At 37.9% G+C, this 23,980-nt stretch overlaps 1 protein-coding gene across 1 annotated transcript in view; it reads left to right on the forward strand.

Annotated features, from left to right (window-relative positions):
* The window catches only part of TUNAR (TCL1 upstream neural differentiation-associated RNA), a 172,358-nt gene that overhangs the window by 93,589 nt on the left and 54,789 nt on the right, over positions 1-23,980 (forward strand). The window contains exon 2 of the mRNA XM_054828782.1: positions 8,060-8,179. The gene's annotated coding sequence lies outside the window, so the exon portion shown is untranslated. The remainder of the gene's footprint in view (positions 1-8,059; positions 8,180-23,980) is intronic.

The following is a 23,980-nucleotide window of genomic DNA, read 5'->3' on the forward strand; positions in this document are numbered from 1 at the left end:
ACCACCCTGGCCTGAATTTTCTGAGGTTTTGCAGAGGTCTTTGTGCAGAAGTTAAAGCTAAATCAATAAAAGAGCAAGACAAGCATTCATCTGCTCTATCCTGCTAAGTTTATTTTTGATTATCTGACTTTATAAGATCTTTTTGCCTCTCTTTCTATTCAAGACAAATTCAGCTAGTATCAAGAGAGAATAAATCCTTCCAGAGTAAAGTGATTCACTGTGAGTCTACATTCAGTTCGTCTGTACATTTTCCCTAAGTTATTATGACAGTGCCAAAATAGGAGATCTACTTAATGTTTATATTTATTTTTTTTTCATTGTAGAGAGTAGAGAAAGAGTGTGTCTGATCACACACTTTCTTTGCTCCCTTTGGAGAAAGGTACAGTGTAATCTTTTTAAATGAAGCTGATACAAGGTTTCTCAGCACTGTCAGCAAAACTGAATTTTGCTGCCCCAAAGACGGAGCTTGAGGTCACTCCTGCCATGGGGAAGAAAGGGGTAAGCAGAAAAGATATGTGAGAAGATGTTGCACAGTGAGAGAATGAGTCCTGTAGAACCAGGCTTGCTGTTTCTGCTTCTGCAGGAGGAACAGAGTGACCTTAGCAGGAGAAGTCACAACCGCCAGCCCACAGAGAGTTTATACAGGCTACCATAATTTTGAGCAACCCAACCAATCAGCATCTAAGAAATAAAATAATGTCATTGCAGTTCCTGTTTCTTAAGGAGAGCTTCTGTGCTGAACCTATATGAAAGATGCAGCACGGGATGTAGACTGAGGAATGATGGACGTTACCGTGCTGTTTCTCTGCCGTGTTACTGTGGTATTTGTGTTTGAGTCTGTAACAGGAGCTGTTCTAAGGGTGATGGTAAGAGACAAAAACATTCTACTAGGCTCTTACAAAGGTTGGACAAAATGATTTTTTTTTTTTTAATTGTATATCAACTGCACAAAATAAGGCTGATATGTTATTTTTGTAAATCCTGAGAGTCCCTTTGAAAGTCCCTTTGAAAGTTAATTGATCATAAGCTTGTAAATAACATGCATGTTTCATGAAGGGTTGATTAATGACTATAAACAAGCACAGGATCACTTAAATCTATCCAAATGGTACTAACTGACCTAAGTACATAAAATGCTATAATAACTAGCATGAGTGACAAATTTTAAAGCAAACTTCTTTTGCAATCATAGAGCAATTTTTGACATTCATTCTTGCTCAGGATTTGAAACTGCAGTTATCTAGATTATGTAAATTCAGTTTTGCACTGGAAATTTCATTTTATTTTTTAAGACATGGATATGAAAAAAAATACGAGTATTTAACATGTCCCTTGAAAAGCCACTAAGATTTTAAGGGAAAGTTGCACTGAAATATTACTATCAGTAAAAGACGAATAGTAATTTTTTTCATCTTTGCTGAGACAGGATTATTTTCCGCAGTCCAGGATACTTGAGTGCTTTGTCTTCTATGGGGGTGAAGTCCTTGATTTTCTTACCATGATATATTTTGATGTGGTACCTGCTGCTGTTCTTGGTAGACTGATTCATAATCTAGTTTTACACACAGATCTAATAACAGGGACATTGACTAATTTTTTTCTCAGTTCAGTTTCATTGTCTACCCCTATCATTTCATATCTTAAGCTGATAGGGCATGAAATTGTCTACCAATTTGCTTGTGCAGTGCCTGATAGACTTGAATTCAAGTGGGATCTCGAAGTATTATGTCCATCATAATTAGCTGCTCATGTTGCATCAGCAGGAACAACTCTTCTGAATTTGTGCAGAACTTTCAAACACTTTTATGCAGCCCTTTCAGTCATAGACTGGCTACCTTATATTTTGCTAGTCATGCAGAGACATTGCATATCTTTATCTGTGATGCTTTTTCAGCTCTGTCCATATTATGTGCTCCTTTCATTTATCTTCTTTTCTTTACCCTTCTATTCTGCTCTGCATGTCCATTTATCCCCTCTCGAGCAAATGGCTCATAACTTTCTATGGTATATTCCACACAGTCCCAACCGACAGCCTGTGTTTGGCTTTTGCACTTGTTTGACTGGACCTTGTGCAATTGGACAAAATCCTGGCTGGGTTTAGTGGAGTTGCTTGTGGTATAGATTAGGTCTCCAAAAATCACTGCAGGATAAGGAAAGGAGTGGTTAAATAGGAGGTCTTCTGAGTTTCTTGAAAAACTTCCAGCAGGTTATTTCCAGTTCAGATCAGAAATACTTCAATGACATCTCCCCTGGTACCTTGATGTTTCTACATACTGTCTCATTTAGAAACCAAAATGGCAAAAATACTTGCAAATGAGAGTGGGACAAAAAAGAAAAGAATCATTATGACATTTGAGCTCCTCAGGAAATGATGGCTGTTGAGTATGTGTGGAAAGATGAGCTTACAGTTACAAAGCACAGTTTGTAGTCATAGTCTGTGATCCTTTTCTACCTGCACCACAAATTTCTTGTAAATCACGTAATTTCTCCCAGTCTCAGTGCCTATAGCAATACAACTTCTTTACTTTGCAAGAGAAATTATGAGGCACAACTTTGTTTTTCTTGCAAAGCAGTATAGTATCCATTTGTTGAGAATCAGTTTGGGATTTATGGACTGAAGGTACTTTTTTTCTTTTCTTTTTTTTCCCTTCCTATGCAAAATATTTGTACTCCTGACCTCTCTTTCATCCACCTCATGTTCTAGTCACTTTTCAATATAAACAGTCTCTGAGTTGGCAATATCTCATGCAGGGCCACTGCACTATCTTCAGATTCTCTGCAATTAATATTCTGTCCTGCCATTTAAGTCCAGCCCTGTGTTCCTAATGTCAGGATGGCTTTGTTTAATGCGACCAGCAAGGTAGCATATGTTTCTAAGTTGAGTCCCACTGCCATTTCTGGAGGTATCTCCCATTAATCAAGAAGGCTACTTTGTCATAGTGCAGCTAATGTTATCACCAAACTTTAAGTACAAAGGTGGAATAATAATGACTCCTGTTTCACTAAATGGAGTTAACACAGCTGAATAGCTTCCCTGATGGTTTATTATATTAGTCTTTCAGAACATTGACTGATTTGTTTTTATTACCAAGAAAGCTTTTGTCTTATGAAAATTACTTAGGACCACAGGTCAATGTTTTTCATGCCACATCTCCATAAGAGGTACATTTCTTCATTGTACTTTGTATTCTGCCACTGCAATCTGTATGTCACTTTAATTTATTTGTCATGAAACCACTGCCAGGCTGCCATTAAATTGTTAAAGGGTATTCAGGAAATGTTGTTGCACTAACCTTTAGAGGAAGACATATGGAAATGGACTATATCTGTTAATTAAATTTTTGATGTGCAAACCTTCCAAAGTGTAAGGCCTGGTATGGATCACTACATGTGAGCAGAATATTTAGAGCGATGTTGATCATGTTTTTTCTGTGAGACAAAAGACTCTCCATATTTGAATTACCTATCTATCTATTTAAACCAGGAGACTAAAATGTTGAAGAACAAAAATTAAGTCCATAGAAAGATCACAATATATGTCTCTCTCCTGTCCATCCACAGCTGTCTCCAAAAAATAAAATGGCCTGTGATGTCTGTCTGTCTCAACAATGTTTAAAAATTGCAGCTCACAGAAAATGAACAAATAGTGTAAGGGTTACATAGGAAAGTAAAACATCTTGCTCAGTTTGATAACCCATGGGAGAAGCTCCTGAGGTGTTTCATGTTAAGCTGAAGCAGAGATCCCGGGTCTTGGACATGTCACATGTCCCTTTGGAGAAGGAGCTCAGAGAAGAGGTCGCTAGCTCTTAGCTAACAAGCTGTGAGGGTTCCCAGACACGTCCTGGGAGTCAAACATTGGACTGCAGGCAGATAAGATGAAGCTGGGAAGGATTAAGCTTTCCTGCTTCAGACAATATGATCTCTAAGAAGATCGGTATGTTAAGGGATATTTAGAATATTAATTGTTCATACTTCAGGGCTGATCAGACTTTCTGAAGCTCGAGTTCTTAATACTGATCCTATAGTAATACGAGTACTTGAAGATGGCATAATGTGGCACTGCTGCAGACAGAGGCTTGCTGCTTTTTCACTTGGTGAGCTTTAATCTGCACCAGTTCCATGACATGGTTTGGTTTGGTGTGGGGCTGCACAAATTCTTGTGGCAGCATAAAGTAGCATAGGCACATGCAGGGTTTTTGGAGGTGGCAGAAGGGAGAAGCCGTGTGCACCAAAACAGGTTTGGGGTTACAGTGGGAGCAGTAATCCCAACAAGTAGGTGCTGACAACATGGAATAGGGGTAAAGGTAGAGTGAGGTTGAAACAGGACATGTACTGGTTGCCCAGGAAAGTATGCTTAAGTGAAAATGTACATGGATAAGTGTGATAAATGTGAAAAGCATAGTGATAGACAACAGAAAGGAAATGCACAGTCTAGGGAAGACAGAATTGTGTGGTCTGAAAGGAATAATGTCATCCATCAAACCTGTCAGAAAACCCGAATTTTGCAAGGTCTGAACAGCCTAAAAAATGGGTAGGGGGCAATTGAATACAAGTTTTCCTGTGGACATCAAGGTAACGAGATGAAATAGAAAGTTTGTGGTAAACTTGGACAAAAGACTGATGGTTAAATCAAGCTTTTTGTACTTTCCCAAGCATTAGATTAGCAGGAGATTTCATAGATAGTACTATGAATTCAGATTATGTGCAGTGGCTAGGAAACTATGCTCATAGCATCTTTCCAAGCTTTAGCCTGTTTTTGTTCTTTTGGGTTATTGGCTGGCACAAACAGAATAAAACACGTTGCAGGAGCTCTATAATCAAGCTGAAAATATTCAGAGAATGCAGCTGTGGCATTACATGTTTGAGAGGAAAACTATTGAGAGAACAGAAATATAGGAAGCCAATATAATTATTGTTTCCTTGTTCATTGGTGTCTCACTAGGTGAAAACCAAAACAGAGACGTTACCAAGAACTGCAGTGTATTTTCCATGCAAGTTTGCATCTCACTACAGTGTATTTCAGTATTCAAAATTACATTTCTTGAAAGGTGTTTCCTACTGAATTTACTGTTTTTGTTAGAGTTATTCTTTTTCAATTTTGCTTATAAGCTTAGGGTAAAACTAGTATTTCTCACAATGTCTTGTTTTTCTGAAACTATTTTGCTCTGTGAAGCACAGGCCTAGATGTGGACACCCACAAGTTTACTTGAATTTTGGAGCAGCAGTAAACCCCTAACCTGTTTAAGAATTTGTGGTTTTCACGTGGGTTGGGTGAAATAAAATGCATTGTAACATAGACATAGAGGAAGAGAAATTGCTTTAAGGAATATTCCAATGCAGTTCACTAACCATTAAGTATCGTTCTACTTTCGTGAGCTTAAATCTCTACTGACATGAATCTTTTATATCCTGCAGTTGCAATACTTGGATAACTAATACAGTTAGAGCAGATTTTTATTAGACCTGAGAAAGTTTGAAATTGCTTATGATCTTTGAGCAACTGAGTCTCTATTTTTGCTATTCAAAAGTTTTTTTTATGTTTTAATAAATAAGTATTTTGAATGTATTCCTGAACTTGATTTTAGCCAGCACTGGTTTAAAAAAAAAAAAAAAAAAAAAGTAGTAATTTGAAATGTGTTTTTGTGAGACCAGCAATTTGCAGATCTATTTTCTCTGTAGTAATATACATTGCTTTTGCACCCTTTTTACCTGTGGCTTTTGTTGTGAGTTTATTAGGCTGGGAATTAGTGCTAATGACATTAAATAGGATCAGAAGACAGTGACAGATAAATAAAGGGGTATTGCTAAAGTCACAGTTATAAGAAAACCATGCCCAAAGCTCTTCTACATATGTAATCATGTGCCAAATTCCATGTTTATGGAAATTATGACTGTTTATAATGAAATTATGAAATGTTTAACCAGAGTAGGACAAAACAAAAATGTTGAACATTTTCTTAATTTAAAAAACATTCTTGGGGCTGTCCTGAAACTAATCACTTTTTAGGCCAGAATGGGATGAATTGATTGGTACCACTCTCCTAGATTGGTACCACTCTCCTTTCTGATTGATGGTTGTGTGGTTGGGTTGGCCTCTGAGATGTCTTGGGGCCCAAGTTGAGTGTTTCTTCTGCCCAAAAGAGCTTCGAGCCCCTACAATTTGTGCAGCCCCACTGCCAGGATGTTCTGGGGGACCCAGTTTTCCATGCTGATGTGATTCCAGTCTGCCCAACAGCAGACACTGAGGACCTCCCAGTTGCTATCCACTGTGCAGGATGGGCCTCAGGGACCTGCGGTCTAAACCTGTCCTGCCAAATGCTTTTCATTTTTGTCCTGTTTACCAAGTTATACGCACCAGCTGTACTATGGCAGTTGTGTTCCTAATCTAATGCACGAGGAAGGTAACCTAGCTTCAACACAGTAAATCACCTTTAACAATTAAGAACAAGCTAAATCCCATTAAATCAAATTGTTCTGTATTATTCTGAATATGTTGGGGGTAATAGTCCATACATGTGCAGTAACCAAAGAATAGTTGTACTACAGTAACTTCGTGCCTCGCTGCTTGTGTTTAAGCTCTTACCTTCTGGGGACAATGAGGTAGTCTGGGGTGTTTCTCTCCTCAGTTAATAGAGATTGACTTTTTACCTCAAACATGCCATGGAGCTAAAAGGTTGCCCTAAGGCAGCAGGATAGGAGCTACATTATATGAGAAAGAGAAACTTGTTCCTGTGTGACTCCTTAGCAGCACCCAAGACTCTACTTAGACTTGTGTTTTCATGTTTGTAACAGGGGCCTGGGATGCAGGAGGCAAGAGCTGGAGATGATGAAACACATGTGGTAGGGGGTATGAGGGCATGCAGAGCTTGATCCTAGTAAAGGTGTTAGTCATGTGAGACAGGACAATGAGGGAAACAGAATAATTTAGACATAGAGATGAGAGGATGGTGTGTGACTTGAAATGGAAATAGAAATACAACTCTTCTTTACAACTAATTGTAATAAGCCATTCCTGGGTCCTTTCCCACAGGGCTGCTACTTACCCAGCAGGTTCCTACAGTCTGTTGTAACATGGGGCTATTCCTTCCCAGGGGCAGAACTTTGCACTGTTCACTGATGACCTTCATGAGTTACGTGCTGTCACAGTCCTTGTGTTTATTAAGGTCCCTGTGTATCGATCGTATTGTAGCTTGGCTATCTGTTGTAGCCATCATTCCCGTGAAATGGACATTGTTATCCTTTTTTTCTAGTCATCAGAGATCTCCTCTGACCACTGCAGTTTTACACAGGTGATAGGCAGTAGTCTCACAGTCATGCTGACCACCTCTGTGGACATCCAAACCAGCCCCTTAGATTTCAGTATCTCCAGCTGTCAGCAGCTCCTGGCCTATTGCTAGTTGCCCCTGTCCTTTGCAGACTATACTACAGGCAGAGGTCCAGGAGCAGACTTTACTTGTGAAAGTGAAGGCAAAAAAGGCATTTAGCCTTTCCAGTGCTGTTCACTACTAGTTCTTCTCTGCCCATCTACACCCCCACATTTTTGTTGAGCTTCCTTTTGTAGTCTCAGGGACCTGTAGAATCTCTCCTTGTGTTAGCCTCCATAATTTGAGCTTCAGATGGTTTTGGCTTTCCTGATTTTGTCCCAAACTATGTAGTTGTACTCCTATTTCATTGCCTCTCCATGCTTCCATTCCTTGTACACTCACTTTTTGCATTTTAGTCATTGGCAAGATTTTTCCTAAGCTAGGTGACACTTCTGTTTTTAACTGTTTCTGAGATTCTGTGAACTGTTTTGCCTATTAAAAATATCTTACAAATAACATCTTCTTTAGTCTTTTTCTCAGAAATGGATGGATTGAAAAAGAGAAAACAATCGGAAAGAGAAAACTTCTGTATAACCAATGTTTGACAAAATCATAATCAAATGCAAAAGTTATTAGGAGAAACTGTAGTGGTACAGTCTTTAGCAACAAAAAATATTTCAGTTTATCAATAACAGTAACAGTTGCTTGGTCAATGTTTGTTCTTCATTAATCTCTTCTCTCCCCACTATCTGTAGGGAACGACCACCATGTAACCAGACAGCTATAAACCTTCAGCTATAGACCACTGACAGGAGTCTGTAGACCACCAGTTTGGGAAACCTCTGCTTTACACCTCTAAATGATTCAACATTTGTGTAAGTCAGACACATTCCGGTATTATGTAGCTGAACAACTTTATAGCCATGTTCATTGTAATGCTAAGAGGTTCAGACACTGTATGAACTGTTTACTAATGCAAACTGCCTCTCTAATAATTAGGTAATAAAAGTGGAAAGTGTATGTGAGCTATAAATATGTCCTTAAAATACGCATGAAAAGCTTGTGTGCTGTTTACAGTCTGTTGAAGAAATCCTTGCCAGTGACACATGACTGTCTTATCTAGGTATTGTAGTGGATACAGGGTTTGGGATTTTTTTTGTGTGTGAAACTGTTGTGGTTTAACCCCAGCTGGCAACTAAGCCCCACATAGCTGCTTGCTCACTCCCCCCTCACTGGAATAGGGGAGAAAATTGGAAGGGTAAAAGTGAGAAAACTCATGGATTGAGAAAAAGACAAGTTAATAAGTAAAGCAAAAGCTGCGCACAGGACCAAAGCAAGACAAGGAATTCATTCACCACTTCCCATCGGCAGACAGGTATTCAGCCATCTCTAGGAAAGCAGGGCTCCATCACGCATAACTGTTACTTGGTAGTTCCGTACTGCTTATCATCTTATTTGCTGTGCCTGGGAAATGGCAATGCACCTGGGCTGGCAGATGGCCAGGGTATCGCTGCTGTTTCTGCGCTGCTGTACTGGACAGGCTGGAACTCCAGTATGAACTTGAGTCAAAGGGACTGTGACCTGTGAATGAGAAACTTTGGCTTAAAACAGTAGTACTAAACAACAAAATTCCCATTATATTGGTATTTAAGGCAAGGCTCAGCTACTCTCATTTAATAATCCAAATGACATGTAGAAAACACTGTGTTTACAAACACTCAGAAAATGTTATACTGTCCTGGCCAACTTGAGTATTTCAGGCAAAGACAAATAGTAGTACTTGGACTTTTACTTCTTCAGCTGCTCTGCCCTTTTTTACTTTAGAATGAGAGATATTATGTAAATGCTAAAGTATTACAAAGAGGAAACAAATTAACTAAGAAAAGTTGAAGTGTCTTATGAATGGAAACTGAAACACAAACTACAGAGAAATCACTTAAGTCACTGCTGAGATGCATCCATCTCTGGTAATGCATAAAAGCTAATTAACAGTGCAGTGAACTGGGGGCAATTCAGAAGGAAACATTATTAGATGAGGAAGTACAAAAGAAAGTGAAATGTCTTTCAGCTTACTGACTAAGGATAGTTGAAGATCTACAAATGTCCATAAATGACCTTGACAACAAGGAGGAAGAGTCCATCTGGAGATGTTCCTCAGGGTGCTGTATCTGTAGGATTAATAGTATAAAAGAATAGGTGATCAGGTTGTGATGTACAAGACTAAGGCCTTTTCCATGCTAGTATCTGGCAACTATTGAGGCTGCATCCATGGAGCCCCTAAATGCAGGTAAGAAAGCATGTTTACTGATTGAGCACACTCTGGTATATGCCCAGCTAATGTAAATTATCGTTTTCTACTGTATATATAACATTTGTAAGGGGAGAACAGCAAAAGCCACTGAATACTGAATCCCAAGCTTGGATATATTTCAAGAAAAGGAATAGAAAAGCCATTGTTTCATGCATTTAAAGCTAGAAGCTGCTGCTCAGAACATTTTGAGAACAGTCCTGCTCTCACAAGGAGGTGAACTTAATAATAAATCCTTTTAGATTGTATTTCTTGTTACAGGATGATAGTTTCCTAGTACCAGCCCTGACTGAATAGGCTCCAAAAAGTTATTCACCTCACACATGCCCATTTGCATAGACCTTGCTGTTTTCATTCTGCATTTTGCTTTGTAAGGAGACACTTGTACATAGAACGCTTTGTGGAAAAAAGTTCTCAATCTGTGCCTGCTACTGATAGTTGAATTTTCCTCTCCTAAATTTTCATACCATTATATAGATAGGTTTGGGATATGGAATTGGTGAACAGTAACAGGCTACTACTGATGTGATCGAGAACAACCAAAATGCAAGACAAGCCTCAAATCTCCCTTGATTGCATGTCTTTTGCTGTCACTTTCTTCCCTCCTAGATTTTTCAGCATTTCCCCTTGTAGGTTTTCTGTGCATGTTATATGTGTTCTTATATCACTCTCAGAATTACAGGACTTTATGGCTTTAGCCCTATTTCTTCTACTCAAATGATAAAATTGAATGGATCCGTCTGCTTCTTTTTTCAGGTTAAGAATAATTCATGTTCTGACAAATTATTTCCCTTCTATCTATGATCAGTTGCTTCCAAGATCTCTCTTTTTCTTTTGAAATCCCGAATGAAGGGAAAGCGAGCTCTGTAACCACGGGAAGCAAAGCTGTGGTAGATGGATACTTTCACTTAGCCATTGCCCTAGTCTGTGTGAGCTGGTGGTCAGTTGGCAAAAGGAACCAGAAATATTTTCTTGAAAATGTTTCTGTTCATATGAGTGAGGGTATAGATCTTCTAGTTTTCTTCTAGTAAAAAAAAAACAAGAGTGAGAGAGACGAAGATGTTATGGAAATACAATTTGAGTTATTGTCACAAGGGAGCATTACACATGGCACCACATAATGCATGAGTTAATCATCACAAAATTATTTGTAAGTGAAATAAGAAAGTACACAATATGGCGAGAAAGATATTTAAATGCAAAAAAAGTCTTATTTGAAAGTTGTTTACATTTTAAAAAGTAGATCCATAAATTAAGGGTAGATGAAACTGGTTTATGAGAATTCAAAGAATTTGATGGAATTCACCCATCCAGTGAAATTAATTTGAGGCTGTTTTTAGTGGCTGATATATTTTTCCGCGTAAGGTGTTTATTGATTGCAGCAGGCTCCTCCTTGCTGGAGACAACCTGAATTCTGTTCAGCACCCCTTAAGAAAGCAGTGCTGGCAAACCAGGCTCAGACATAGTGAGTGAGCTGAAGTATCTTTGCACCTTACATGGTTCCTTCACGGGCGTAATTTAGAGAAGTGCTGGCAGTGCATAGTGGCTGTGCCATTACCTGGACTCTGCAACAACATGACAGATTATCACCAAACATGTGACACCCAAGATGGACCCTCCCAGCAATTTTCCCCATTGCTTCTGACAAGAGTATCTTCTCTTTGCCACGTTTGACTCTTTTACTCAGCAGAAAGTGGCCAAGCAGGGCTCCCCATGGGAGTTCCCATCCTGGTGCAAATCTAACAGTAACCAGGAAAGAGAGAAACCGGAGGAAAGACAGGATCAATAAAGTAAATGAGGTGAGGAAGAAAAACATGAAAGCAACAGTGACAAACCAATTAAAACAAATAAACAAACAAAAAGGACTGAGGGTTAACTCCTCTCCCTGGGCTAGACGTGTTGTTGGATCCTCACCAGTGCAATCCTAACCAGGATGGGTAACCTGATGGAGCTAAGACAATCCCTGAAACATGACATTTGCATAGAGAACATTTCTGCAGCATCATGATGTCTTCTAAAAAGCAGTTGTGTGATGTGTACTATCCAACCTTCCCTGAAAAATTGGGACCTTAATGTTGATGTGGATCAGTCATGATGTGGTTATGGATCTTAAGTGCTAAGAGTTGTATATACCCCTGAAATTAATTTGACCGCTGTGTACCAAAATCTAATTTATTTTCTTATCATCTCCCAACTATTAAATTGTTAGAGCTGACCTGTATAAGTGCTTTAAAGAAAGGCAGCTCCTAGTCACTAAGGAATATTGCAGAAAATTTGCCTTCCAAGCATGGTTATATAATGCCCACTTATTTTAATTAGACTTTTGCTCTCAAAGTTCCACTTTACCTAAGCAGCATGATCACTGAAACAGACTAGAGATCTGTGATAGCAAATGCAATCTATCTGCTCCTTTCAGCAGTGCCTTTGCCGTTAGTATTGTGTCTCTCAGGCATGTGAGCCCCCAGCAGCTACTTGCAGTGTTGTCTATTATTAGTGCTTACTCAGAATGGGTCTTGTTCTCTGCTATCAGAAGTGCAAGAAATGTCTGTGTAAGCATTGCTTAGCCTTAATTCTCCTACAGAAGAGTAGTCCTCTGGGAGGAAAGTCAAATAAACAGCAGCCTAAACTGTACTCCAGATAGCTGAAAATCAGGAACAGGACCAAACCCAATTATTCACAAGATGATGCTGATGTTAGACTTTTCTCGTGAAGAAACACCAAGCAGAGACATTTTTTTTAAAGTAAATTCCAACTAAAAATAAACTGGAAGGTTTCCCTTCCTTCCAGTCTTACTTGAGAACTATTGCTGTATTAAAGTTTTTAGCAAGAATGTGGAAGGTGTTGTGGTTATATCCATTAACTCCACTACCCTTGCAGCCCACTGCCTCTGCTTCCTGTGTTTTCTGTGACATGTCCCGTTGCAGAACATGGAGACGTATTTGAGTAGGCACTGAATACAATTTCAGTGTACAAACCAAAAAAGAAAGCCAAATTGTACATTTGTCACATCATAAAAGGGATGATTTGTGAATATAGGTGGCAACAATCCTTTTCTATTTATTGGTCCAGCATTCTTGCACTTCTAACTGAGCAGACCAAACAATTTGTTTCCGTGTAATTGCGTTAAGCCTACAGGCATCTGAAATTCCTGATAATTGTGCTATGCTTTGTTATTATGATGAATTACTGTGTATGTTTCTGCCATGCTTGTTAGTCTTACTTTGCAGTCCTCACCCTGCATGTGCACTGAGATAAATTGGACATTGACCCTAAAAGGCAGTGTCCTCGTGAACCATATTGTTTTAAAGTCTCCTTTTTTTTTTGTTTGCTTTTTGACATCAGCTGCTCTTCCAATTCTGAAAATAGGAGACTTCATAGTTTTTCTCTCACTGCCTGATTTAGAGACTGAATACTTTACAGAACATGTCATCCCTTAGTCAAAAATCAAGAACTAATTCCAAGAATAAGTGTCTTACAAAACCAATAAAACAATCCTACATATAGACATCAAGAACTGTTTTGGAAGAGAGAGAAAACAGTCTTGAAGCAAAAAGGAAGTGTGGGCTCTGCCTGGAGAGAAGAGATGTAGCTGATAAAAATTCAGGAGTATAGAGATTTGTACGGGAATTTGAACAAAGCTGTTTAGGGAAAGAGAAAGAGCAAAGTAATAATCAAATGATACAAGCAATAGTGAACATTTGCAGCAGTTTATTTTACTGAGTGGATTGTTTACTGCTCAGAGCAGTCGCTGCAGTCAGGCAGGAAAAGAAATGCAGTCGAGCATCTGCTGCATGTCTTCTTTCTCTCAGTGGACACTACAGTTTTTGCCAGATGTGACACATACACACAAGAGGCATGTTGGGAAGAAGCTCAAAGACCTTACTCAGTCATCTAGCAGTATCTAATCTAATAGAATAGCTAACCACCTAATGGATTAGTTACACTGGGAATTATACCTGTGTAAACCTCCATCCATAATCACATTTATTATGGTCAATTCCTACAAAAATGCTGTAGTGGAGAAGTTAAGATGAGACTAAATTCACAGAGATCACATGGGTAATAAGACTGTCTGAACTTTTTTAGGGAAATCAGTTTAGGGAACTGATTTTTATAGAACATTAGGCTATTGGCAAAATAATTATTTTTTGCTTAGATTCTCTTATGAAAAGCAATTCTTTTTTGTCAAATATGGACTGTCAAAAGATGAAGCTGTGTTTCTGTGCAGATACACTGCCTTAGTGTATCATGGGTCTTTCATTGCCTGACGTCTCAATTTACCAAAATTGTGGTGATTTTTCACTAAGTGTCTGAATACATCTAAATGATCAAAGGCTACTAGCTGATGCCATCCATGCTCCAAGATACTGCAGCACAGACCAGCTCCGGCTTGGAGTGTAGCCAAGTTTGCCATCTACTGGCCTCCATGAAGCAGCTGAGAGGTGTGAATTTTTATCTCAAATACTATCCTATGATAATGCATCTAGATGGCTTGCAAACCTGAGGTGATATGAAACATGGAGTGAGTTAATTCATGACCATCTAGATCTGACCATATGACTATGCCTTAAAATGACCCTTAAGCCCAAAGGTCACTCTCCTGTAAGCCTTTTGAAAGCAATTACTGGTGCTTTCTGCTTGATTGGTTTGGAAGACAGTGTATGCACCACATTCTTGTACTTTTGAGGAACATATTTGAATGAGCTTGTGCTGTGCTTTTTTCCTGTTAGTCTCCTCTTGAATATATAGGCGGGAAACCACCATAAGCTGCTTCTTACCAGTGCTGTATACACTGTGGCAGTAACATGGCCTTTCCAGATATAGCTCCTGTTCACGTTCCTAAATTTCAGAGCTTCAGCTGGCAACTGAAATACCTAAATTTGTTGAGTCTACTTGCAGGAGTTTGTTTGTGGGCTAGAGGCACTTGCTTCAGTCACCCACATGCAGGAACTGCTGCCATTCCAGATGCCCTAGAGTGTGCAAGGGCATCTGATGGGTCTGGGAGACCTATTGCCAGCGGGACGGGCAGGTTATGGTGTCTCATCTCAAATGGCACTGGCTCCCTCTGTGTGGGCAATGGATTCAGCCCTCTGTATCAAAGCCCTTATTAGAATCAATAAAGATGAAGCCTGGAGTCGCGAGAGCTGAGTGATTCATCTTAGCAGCTGCTGGTTCCCTAGGTTAGCGTGAGCTGAATCATACTCTGTGTTGCATTGGCTAGGTTTCTGCTGAGTACAGCAGGCGGATGAACAACTGATGTATGTGTGTGTGCGCCTACATGTGGATAACTCTGTTCAGATATCCTAAACGCACAATATTTTCAATGGTCGAGAATTAATTTTTAGAATTTTAAAGAATCATTACAGAAGCTTTCTTTCAGTGCTAATACAGAGCAATGGAGTGCCTATAAAGTTTAAAGGTCTCATGAGGAAGTATCTGTCCTATGGAAGGTCATAACTAGAAACAGAAGTATTTACCTTGTATACAAAAATTAACATATAAGGCAGACCAACTAACAAATGACCTGTCAGGCAGGTTCCCAAAGCAAAACAGTTTATTTCTTTAAAATAAGATGTTTTAAAAATGCTAGAAGACACAGTAATGATCCGTGGAATATTGGCAGAAGCTGAACAAGAACTAGATAGAATCACCACTGTTTTTGACTGCTCTGATCCCAGTAGCTTTGTGGAGCATGATTTCTCATTCCTCATTAATGAAGAGCTAACAGGGAAAAGGTGCGCCATTTCTTTCAGTAATAGATTTTTCAGGGACTAAAGGGCTGAGCCTTATGTGCTGTTTCTGTGCTACAGGGCTGGCCTTGTTGCACTGCAGACAGAGGTGCAGTAGCATTCACATGTGCAAAATTTAATTACTCTGATTTATCAAACAATTATTTTTCCTACTAGTTTTATTTAACTGTGGGAGATCTCATCCTTGCTTTGAGCGTAATGAGTGCATTTGCTCCAGGAGGCAATTTGCCATTCACAGATGAATTCTCTTTAATAGAGACTTTGCTTTATTTTTTATTTTGAAATGAAATTACATTCTCAATTTGTTAGTAAATTTGAGTAGTAAATTTATTAGTATATGAGAACAATGAATTCTTTATTGCATGATGACACAGCTTCTGCAGGAAAGTGATTCCCATCCAAACCTTCTTTTTAGACAATAATATTAAGCCATGTTGGTGGAAGATGGAAATTTTGAGTTTGAACCAGCAGGTTGGAAAAGGTCTTGTATTCAGACTTTCTATTTCCTCAATGAAAACACTTAACTTCTAATCTACAACATAGATTACAATCACCGCTTCCATTTTTCAACCATTTAAATGAATCAAGGAGTCTCCTGTTTCCACAATAGTTGATATAAATGCCAACATCCAAGAGATAGTTTCAGTCTGTGAGTGTCCGACTCACACAAGCTTCTAGTGCACAGTTTCAGTGAGGCGACAGCATGACATCTTGTTGCTATTACCTGTGATTAGCCCAGTGCTTGCTATATTTACTGATGATTCTCACTCCCATTCAGAAGCATCTAACTGTCTTGCATCACAGGAAGAGCTTGTTTGTGCTATGTCTGTGGCTTCTTCTGAGGGATTAGATAAATCAAAGGAGGTGATTCTTATTCTGAAAAAATGGGCTTGATGGGGAAGTGGGTTAGTTAGGTTGGCCTGCTTTCACTGTCTCGGGAATAAAGAAAAGCCTTCTTTGAGAGCCTTTAAAAAAAAAAACATTACTGATGAACTCTTAGTCACAGAACGATTGGGTTTATATCAGTTGCCAGATGTGAATTGCATATGGCAAAACTCCAGATTTCAGTGGTGAGGGTCTAGAACCTTACAGCATCCCTGACTGGGTTGTGGAGGCTTATTCCTTCTGGTTTTGCCTCCATTTTCCATCTTTCTATGTACAGTGCATGTTTTCCAGTGTTTTTACCATTTTGCTTTTAAGCATATTCCATTGCGAACTGCTATTTTTCTCATTTGTCATTTCATATTATCTATTCTAAAATAATGTGCTAAATTGGTCTTTATAATTTGCAATCCATGATGAGCACACCTTTTTTACCAAGCCTTCTTATACTTTTTTGCATCACTGTTTATCACATACATACATAGCTTTCACGAGATCCATTTCCCACACTCTTGACATCAGAGAACAGCCCAATTTTCATTAGAAAAACCACCAAGTTGGAACAAAAATAATTAGGATGCAGCAGAAAAAAATCCATGTGGGTCACAACAGGAGAGAAAACAATCTTCATGTGCTTTCATTCTTGAATGTTTCAGAGTTTTCGCTTGATTGATCTGTAATAGATGCATTTAATGTAGCTGCAATCTGGGATTCACAGGATCTCAGAGAATCACAGGACGCTGAGGTTAAAAGGGGCCTCTGGAGACTCTGCAGTCCAAATCCCTGCTCAAAGCAGAGTCAACTACAGCAGGTGCTCAGGGTTTTGAATATCTCCAAGAATGGAAGCTCCATAACATCTCTGGGCAATGTGTTGCAGTATTTGACCACTATCAGAGTAAAAGAGTTTTCTTCTGAAGTTTGAGTGGAATTCCTTGTATTTCAGCTTGAGACCACTGCTTGTTGTCCTTTCAAGGCCTCATGTAGACCATTGCGGTACAACATTGTGAAAGAAAAATTCGGTAGTGTCTTTGATAGTACACTGAGTGTATATTTGAGTTAATCTATAGTTTCCCAAATGCTAAGGCCAGAAGAAACCACTAGAGCCAGGTAGTCTAACCTCCTTCAGAAGAAAAACATAAGGTCAGTGTCAGTAATTTCTGCATAAAGCCAAATAATCATCTGTTGCAAGACACTGTATTTCACAGGAAGGACTTGTAACTTCAAATGCAACCAGAAGTAATTGAGAATCTACTACATCCATTGGTGATTTGTTCTAGTAATTATTTTTTATATCCAAAAATATGGAGAAAACTAACTTAATTTCACAGAAAATAAAGCACGAAGGGACTCAGGATGCCACCCTCCTTACCTGAAGCTGTCATTTATGCCTAAGCCTTTTTTGATAGGTGTTTGACTAACTTTTTCCTTGATAAACCTCAGTGATGGGGACTGAGCTGTTTTTGTGGACAATTATAGTTGTTCAAAAGTTTTCCCAGTGCCTGGCTTTAAATTTTCCTTCTTGGTATTTCAGTGTGCAACTTCTTACTTTGTCCCTAGTGGCCATGAAGAATTGCTTAGTCTCTTCCTTACTACTACCCTTTGTACATCTGAAAACTCTTAAATCTCCTTTTAGATTTCTCTGCTTTAGATTAAATGGCCCCTTCAACTTTTCATGAACAATGTTTTCTTGAATTCTGTCATTCTTACTGCTCTCTTGACTTCTTCCAGATGGCCTAGACTATTCTTGAGGGGCAGTGCTTGTAACTGAAAATGTACTCCAGTGGATGCTGCACCTGCTCTTGCAGACAGCCCTTCGCTTAGGCAGTACGTTTGCCTTTGGCAATGTTAATGGCACGTGCTCAGATCTGCTCCGCTTCAATCCTCAGACTTTTTACAGCAGTGCAGATCTGTCATTCATTATCCTCTATTTGTGTAGTGTAATCTATGTGTATAACTTTACATTTTTTTTCCCCCAATATGAACTCTATTGCAGGAGAGTTCTCTAACCTGTGAAGATTATTTGGAATTTTAGTCCTAGGCCTTTTAGTGCTTGAGACTTTTCCTATTCTATATGATCTCCATATTTAATAAGTGTATTCTATCTATAATGTCATGCAAGTTATTTATGAAAATACAGTATAATAGCAGATTCTGCAGAATTAATTAAAATAATCTTTTATTTTGAATGGAATAGCCCAACCTAGTTGTTGATACAACTTCCAGCTCCAAAAGTCATTAAGCTGTATATTTGTCAAAATCTACCACAGCCTACCACAGGAAAGTTAAATATATACTTAGCATATTTTTTCATGTTCTTCCCTGACACCTGCTAGTGGCTTCTGTCAGAAAAAGAATATTCAGCTCAGTGAAATTTAATTTCGACGTATTATGGTTATTTTTGTCTACTTATTCTCCACTGTTACATCTTAACAATTCTGATCATTTTCCCATACAAAGCATTAGATTCATTTAGTATGATTTGATATTGAAAGCTCCGTGTTGGCAGTCACCTGTGTCGTTGCTGTCTTTTAGGTGTTTGTGAATTATTTGTTTGACTATTTGTTCCAGGATTTTTCTGGAACTGAAATTAAGCTGGGTGTTTTTCTCTCCTCTTTCCTGTCTCTCCTCTCTTTTTCTTTTTTTAAAAAAATAGATGTAGGAGTGGCCTTTTCCTAGTTTTGTGGAGCCTTATTATTTCTGACAAGTTTTCAAAAGGTAATCATTTATCAGCCCTGGGATAAAGAGCTGACTGAAGAACAATACCCGTAGAGAATTTTCAGTGAGCCTATCTTATCTTAAAACTTCTTATTTACCTATTTTCCAATCTGTTTGTCACTGTTCTGGTTTTATTACTCATTTCTCTGTCTCTGCTGCTAATTTTGTTAGCTGTAAGGTCACAGTTGACATTTTTAGTAAAGACAGAAGCAAAGATGTCATTAACACTGTGACCTGCTCAAGATTCCTGTCGAGGAATAGACCAACAGTTTTCTTAATTTTCTACTAGTAATAACGTCAATACGGAGTATCTTCTCCTATATTTTATTTTCTCACAACTTTTGTTTTGCCTTTGTGATTTTATCCCTAGATTGTTGATACTCTAGTTTAATGTATCTATGAGTTGTCCTTTTTGTGTGTGTTTTTTTGTTTTTGTTTTGTTTTTAACAGCACTGCCAACTCTCCCCAGTTCCTTTGCCCCTTTTTACTGACATTATGTAAAAATCTAGCACTTCCACCTCCCAGCGTTTATTGCACTCTGCTGTCCTAAGGTGCATGATTTGTGACATTTGTGTTCTCCTTTCTAACTGTCTGAGTATGGTTAGTTCAGTGATCTATTTCATGGTCACTCTCAGACAAGTTACTTTGCACCTGCACATTCTCAACCAGTTCTTCCAGTCTGGCCAAAAAGACAGAAGACCTTTTCCTTTATTTGCTTTCTTCACCTCTTATAGAAACAAAAATGTCACCAAGACATTTCGAAACTTTTCTGTCAATACATTCCTGCTACCTTCCTTTCCCTGTGGTTGTCTGGATGATGAAAGAGTTCCACCAGAAACTTGTCCTGTGCTCTTCATGTTTTTGCTGGTTGCCCAGAAAATGCCTCATCCACCTGCACTTTGTGACCAGACCCAAAACACTACAGCATCCTTTTACATTCAACATTTTAGCAGGTCTTTATTCTTCCATCTCCTGGGACTCAGAAGAATATCAGTATACCCTTGATACATAGAGAAACGTGTCCTTTGTTTTACTTTTCAGCGAGAGCTGAACAAGATATATAGACTTATGTCTGCTAAATAATTAAATTAGACAGTATTGCAGCATTCAAACGCTGGTACCTTCTGAGTGAAATTATCTGTTGGTATAACTCCAATGACTTCAATACAGTTTCTCCAGCAGAGAATGACCTATATTTTCCCCTTGAAAAGGAAGAAAAAATATGCAAGTCTTTTCTTAGAATCTGAAGTTAAGTTTTGATTTGAGTATAAGAACTCACAAAACATTTGTGACTCTTTTCTGACCCGTGTAATGATTACTTTAAATGTTATATCCAGGATAGTTTGTAGATAATAAATAGTAGTATGTCAGAGAAAAAAACCCCAAGATTATGAGAGCAAAGACAAAACCCAGAACAAAGAGAATCACTTAGCAGATCTTGTGGATACTGCAATAAAAGGCAATGAGGATTTCCCTTTTATATGATTAATTCACATTTTAAAAACTAGGTTCTTCTGCACAACTGCAGTCAATTGTAGAAGTTCAAACAAAATGTTCTTTCTGAAGATGAATGGAGAAAAAAAATGATAATATTATTGACTTCGTTAAACCTATCTCATCTGATGGATTTATGAAATGGAAATAATGTAGAAATTCCTTAGAGACTGACAAGAAATACAAATCATGTGAATGGAAAGGAAGTTGCACTGAAATAAAGACATTTCAGAAGATAATGAGTTCACTACAAAAGAGTCTTCTGTTAAGTACGTCCTATAATTCTGTTTTCAGTGGAGCACCTGACAAGAGACAGGACAAGCTGCATGTGGATACATCACTTTTTTGTTCACTAGTAGCTGAAGATGTATTCAGGCTGTAGGCAAACTGAATGCTGAATGCAGTGAAGGTTGGAAGGACAGAAAATTCTGTGTTCAACCAAACCAAACCAAACAAACGAACCCCTACATAACTGAATTACTGATACTTTAGTTCTGATTTGTTTAGCTAAGGGATAAGATTATCCAGCCACAGTGATTAGCGGTGATTAGATGCATTATACCTATAAAGATCAATCACATGTGTCTTCTGGATCTCAAATGTGAACAGGAAAGCTCTACTAAGTTGTGTGAAGGTGAGTTTAGTTCTAGATTACCTTTACATTGTTTTAAATATTTTTTTTTTAAAAAGAGGGCCTGGTGCCTAGGGGGATTTTTTTAGGACTGAGAGTAACCTGTTAACTGAAGTCTCTGGAATCATTCTGTTATCAGGAAAGAATGACCCAGGAATTACCACTTACCATGGCTTTGGAAAAGGTATTTGCACTCAGTGCTGGTGTCTGGGCTTGTGGGTTTGCCGGTAACACAACATCATGGGTTTGTGCAAACAGGTATAGAGGAAGATTCTTTCTTTAAATTCAATGAGTTGATCCCAAAGATATTTCTCACTGAGTCCAGAAAACTAGCTTTAGTAATGATGGTAGGCCTGAACATGCAATCACTTGTATTCTTTTATTCCATGTGACAATTGCTAAATGTGTCCTCTTGCTGTCAAAAGAGAAAGAATAGCTTTGTTTTCTTGTAAAAGCCTTTTATTTTCCCCCTCCCCTCCCACCTCCTTTTTTATTTTTTAATAAAATTTAGGGCTATAATAGGAAGGAAAAGGGACAGGCAGAAAATTCTGGCAATGCTTTGCTTAGAATAGTTTTTTTATTCTTCTCTGAGATATAAATTCCCAACACCAAAGAATAAAAAAATAGGGGAACATTCTCAAAGGTCATACAAGTGGAGCAAAATTTCCAATGCCTGCAAAAGCATCACCTCAGACAGACAGAAGTGCCTTTCAAATAGGCATTCACCTTTTTCTATAGAAGTAATTGGTTCATATTGTTTAAAACCCATCCTAACAGGATGAAAATGATAAGTCTCACTTGCATTCACAGATGTTGATCTCAAAAAGTGTGTTCACAGAGCAGCAGATACCAAAACTGAAAACATAATTGGAAATTTTATTGTAGAACACTTGAATACAACCTTTCTATGTGTTTAATCTCTGTCCTTGTTCTTTTTACCTAAAGCACATCTTGTGCCTCATGTGCACTGGAAGTCAAATTCAGGAATTACATAATTGGCTACAAGAGGAATGAGTGGCTGCCTTAAGGGGTCATCTCCTGTTCTGCTACTTCACAATAAATCTGAATGAATTCCTGTTTCAATGAAAGTGGTCACTAGAGGGAAACAGAACAGAATTTCCTCCCTAGATTTTAACATTGAAACTGGAAAACTGAAAGTCAATATCCCAAAAGTGCTTTTGCTGTACCTGCCATACTTTACAGTAATTAAGAAGTTTTTATATTTCTTTAAATTAAGCAATTAATATTTCTTTTTCTTTTTTTTTCTTCTTTTGTCTTTTTATGCAAAAGCCTAGATATAGTAGTTTTTGAGGGCATGGGAAATATCAGACTTGTGGAAAAAAATATGATGTATTGGTTACAACGTTCTCCAGCATAGGCCAACAAAACTGCTAAAATGAAATTTGATTGCTGCTTTGTAATTTATAACATGCCCTTCTGGTGGAAAACCACACAGCTTTCAAGTTTTTGATGGGCAAAGCATCTGTGTTGTGTGTTGAGTTGGACTATGCATAATATGGGCTCTAAGATTGTTAGATTGATAGATGGAATTCTTTTTTTTCCAAAGAGTTACTCTTTTCTTTTGCTTAGGAAAGTCATATCAGCATTTTTAACTTTTCACACCTTTTCTAGCTTCTTATCTAATAGGTATTGTCTCATGATTTATTAAGAGGTCTAGAACATGCATTTTGTTAAAACTGTAGAGAAATCAAGTACTGTAACAATGAGATATTGTAAAAGAGGATATAGAAATATTTGTGCAGATTCTTGTGGAATTTTTATGTGTTTGCTGCATATAAATTAGCCCTATAACTTCACTGAGGAGAGACAAGAATAAATAAGATCTGAGAGCAGAAAAAGTTGAAGTTTTAAATAACTTGCTGAAGGACAAAGTTGAAAAAAAACTAGTAAAAGAAAAAGGAGGAAAATATCTGTTTTCTTGAGTTTAGTTATGAATACCACTGTCATTTGTGTTATATATGTACTTGAATGTGTAAAGACTGTGAGATGAACAGTATTCTAAGAAATGGGCACATTAGAGAAAACCTTTCAGTAAATTCAGTATGACTGAGGGCTCTCTCCTTGTTCAGGATTTCATTACAAAAGCTTTGTGGAATTCCACTAAATGATAATTTATTAAGCAAATTTTGCATTAAAATATAAATGAGAACAGAATTTTCTTTATTTTATTCAGCTTGAAACAGTTTAAATCAGAAATATAACTCTTCGTAATGATCACCCAGGAAATGCTGTTGTATTTTATGAGAATCACTTGGGAGAAGTTTGTACAGTAGGTGTTTAAAAAGAGAAATGCAATGTAATAGATGAAATATATTGCAGAACTAGGTAATTATTCCTGGTATGTATGCATACTTGTTAAATTATTCCACAGTCTATGAAACAAAATATACTTTCATGAAAATATTGCTAGTTGGTTCTCTTCATCTTTGTGAGCATATATATAATATATTACATTAAAAAAACAAAACAAAATGTTAGAAGAACATTAAATTTCCAAAGAAAAAAACCCTAAACTTGAATATTGAAGATTAATGAAAGAGCATGCATTATCACCTAGTATACTACAGTTCCTGATAACCTCAAAGAGGATTTTTTAGTATGCAACTTACTGTATATCATTTGGGTTTGCATTTAGGGGCTAATGCTTCCTAGTAAATGGGACCTTCCTTATAGATTATCACTCCTCTAAAATATAATCATTATCCCATTTAAACAACAAAAAAGTACCCCTCCCCTCCAAATACCCCATATTCACTTGCACATATTAGAAGCTGTAGTTTATTAAATACCTGGAATTTCAAAATGCATGGGCAAACTTTGTTATCTTTCCTGTAGTTTATCTGTGAAATTATTACTTGGTCTTTATTTCATGCTG

Source organism: Grus americana, chromosome 5, assembly GCF_028858705.1.
Source record: "Grus americana isolate bGruAme1 chromosome 5, bGruAme1.mat, whole genome shotgun sequence".
Classification (NCBI taxonomy): Eukaryota; Metazoa; Chordata; class Aves; order Gruiformes; family Gruidae; genus Grus; species Grus americana.